Source organism: Echinops telfairi, unplaced genomic scaffold (genome assembly GCF_000313985.2).
Source record: "Echinops telfairi isolate 266 unplaced genomic scaffold, ASM31398v2 ScPeMD7_7427;HRSCAF=8465, whole genome shotgun sequence".
NCBI classification, from domain to species: domain Eukaryota; kingdom Metazoa; phylum Chordata; class Mammalia; order Afrosoricida; family Tenrecidae; genus Echinops; species Echinops telfairi.
In genome coordinates, this window is record NW_022111327.1 from 4,353,705 (window position 1) to 4,357,024 (window position 3,320).

Below are 3,320 nucleotides of genomic sequence, written 5' to 3' on the forward strand. Positions count from 1 at the left end.
GTACAAATGCGCTTTACACAATTGATGTGCGTATGGATTGTGATAAGAGTTGTATGAGCCCCTAATAAAATTATTTTAAAAAAGAAAATAAATAAATAAAGGGGAAATGAAATCTAGGAGCGATGTTTGTTTGTTTTTAACGGAGCAATTTGTCAATGACTCACAATAATGAGTTTCCAGCGGCAGACTATCAGACATCATTGACAGGTTGTCATGAAGATGATGTTGGAGTAGGGAGCTTCCTACTGCTCCTCAAATGACATCTAAATAAGCTAGTCTTCCATCTTTACCAAGCCCCCCCCCACACTGGATTTAGTGTTTTCAATTATTTATCTCTGTTGTTTCTGTGCTCTGTTTGCTTCAGCACATTGCCATTTTCTGTGCTTATACTTTCCTTTCATTGGGTTCTATCCTCCCACATGTTGTTTTCTCTGCCTGGTTTATTCCCTCCATGCTTCAGCCCACACACACACACACACACACATATGCACACGTATTTTTACTTTGAGAATCCATAAAAATGATCCTTCTTCTGGAAGCCTTCTCAGAGGTCCCCAAGTTGGGTTAAATGCCTCTCCTTCTGTGTGTTGTAGTTGAAAGTGGATAAAGTGCCTGTCACCAAGTACGTTCCTAATAAATGTCAGTTCACTCTTCCCCTGTCCCCATGCCTATCTCTTTAATAATATCACCCATTTTGTACTGCATTTACTTGTCGAGCTTTAGCAATAGTTTTACGCTCATTTGTTCATTCATTCATTCATTGCATATGTACTCGGTGTACAAGGTACTGTTCACACTAGATGCTAGGATGCAATGATTTCTGAAAACTGTACTTTCTCTGTGTCTCTTTCACTGTTTGTTCATGGCACCTGGTGCAGTGCTTGGCAAATAAGAGTGCCCATTAACTGTCTGACAAACTTGGACTAATGCCCAATTTTGAACAGTGCAGCTAAACCAATGAAATCCTGAGGTAGTTAGTTTATTGTGCCAACCTGGCCGATAAACACATGTGGGATTAATTGAAGGGCGGAGAGAGAAATGGTGCGGTGAGCCTCGCCTTTCTTGTCTCTTGCTCTTTGATCATTGGACCAGTGTGCATCTGCCTTGCTTGTTCTGTGCCTCAATTTGCAAGCTACACTACCTGTGGGACACCTAACCCATGGACTGTGATTTGAGGTTCCTTCAAGATATGCTTCACCACACTATTAGAATTTACATCTCTCAAGCTGGGGACTGTCGGACCCTGTCATCTGGCTGACTGTTGGTGACCTGCCTTGCTGTTTGCTGCCTGTGCCCGGATAGCCTGAATTGCTCTTTAGAGGACTACCCGGCGGCCCTCAAGACCTGAAAGACTGCCAGTGTCTCACGGGAGTGAGTTGTACTGAGCCATTTGTACTGTTTTATAATTTAATTGTTTATTTCTTATGTTATATATTTATCTATCTGTATAAATATATATAAAATTATTAGCATTCTGATTTTGTTTCTCTAGAGAACCCTGTCTAACACAAATCCTTTTCTAATGTCTCTGCCTGTTGTAGGAAATTTTGTAAAAGCAAAAAGAGGCATTAGTTAAAATTCCCTGGAAAGGTTTGAAACATAGACTTGGAATAATCAAGCAATTCAATAAAAGGCAATCTAGAGGCAGTGATGGTTCGGGGACAAAATTCTCATCTTTGTCCAGAGAGATCAGGTTTGATTCCCAGCCAGTGCACCTCAGGGCAACCACCGCTGACTGATGGCAGACGTTTCTATGCTCCTATGATGACAAAAAGATTTCAGCAGAGCTTCTAGACTAAGGTAGACTAGGAAAAAAGACCTTGTGATCTACTTCCAAACAGTAGCCGTTCCAGAGGTGGGGTAGGGGATATGGGAGAGGAGGAGATGGGGGGAGGGAAGCGGTGAGCCAATTAAGTCGGGACAGGGGAATAGCAAGGGATCTAAACTAGACAGTGAGGAGGGTGTAGTGACCCTGGGGGTGTTTGATCAATTGGAATGTATCTCAGAGGAATTCCTGAGAGGCAAATGAGGGGTAAGCATGATAGTGAGGCAGGAGGAAAGAACAAAAGAAATAGCGGAAACACCTAGGGAGTAAAAATTATATATAGGTAGAAATATAGATATGTATACATGTAAAGATATAAATATATAAAGATAGGTGCATTTATCTAGGTATGTGTATATAAGTAAGTATAATAGGGAAGCAGATGGACTTTGGACCTCTACTTAAATCTTACCTCAGAACAAGAATGGCTTGTTCCATGTGAGGAAATGTTCCTGATCTTTAGCCATAAGAGAAATGCAAATTAAAACAACAATGAGATACCACTTAACACCTTCAAGGATAGCCCAATTAAAAAAATCAGAAAGAAACAAGTGTTGGAGGGGCTGTGGGGAAACAGGAACTCTCATCCGCTGCTGGTGAACCTGTAGGTATGTACCACCACTATGGAAATCGATCTGGCACTGTCTAAAATAGATGGAAATTGAACTACCATACGACCCAGCAATCCCCGTACTGGGCATATACCCAGAAGAGGCAAGAAACAAACCACGGCCACACATCTGTGCTCCAATGTTCATCGCAGCACAGTTCACAATTGCAAGGAGTGGAATCAACCCAAATTTGCATCAACTGATGATTGGATTAAAAAACTGTGGTACATACATAGAATGGAGTACTCACATCGCTAAAAAGCACTGATGAATGTATGAAGCACATCACTGCATGGGAAGAACTGGAGGAAATCATGCTAAGTGAGGAAAGCCAAGCACAGAAGGACAAGTACTACATGAATCCACTGATGTAAGCTTTAAAGAAAATGCAAATGGGGCAAAGGGAAAAAGCTACTGTATACAAACATTCCTGGGGTAAGGACAAGGTAGTATGGCAGGGACCAGACCAAATCCAGGGGTACATATGGTAACCAACTAAAAAGGAGGGGGGAAAGGGAAAAAAGAAAGAAAAGAAATGGGTAGTGGGGGCACAGGGCACTAACCCACCCAAGGGGAGGGTATGGTTTATATCTCCACAGGGAAAGAGAGACCAGACTTCAACCCAGTGCTCCAAGATGTGACTGCAATATGCCGGAATGGAGTAGTGAACCAGTGGAGAGGTGTGAGGGGCCGGCCCCAATCCCAACTACGTGGACACCTATCCCTGCCCCCAGAAGAATTTATTCCAGAGGACAGCACTGAATCTGCAGCTCAGGGAGAGGGACATGTCTGATCAGAGCACACGGGAATAAATAAAGTGTGAGGAAGAGAGAGTGGAGCACTTCCTGGCCCACCAAGCCTTGAGGATGATATTCCCACTCAGA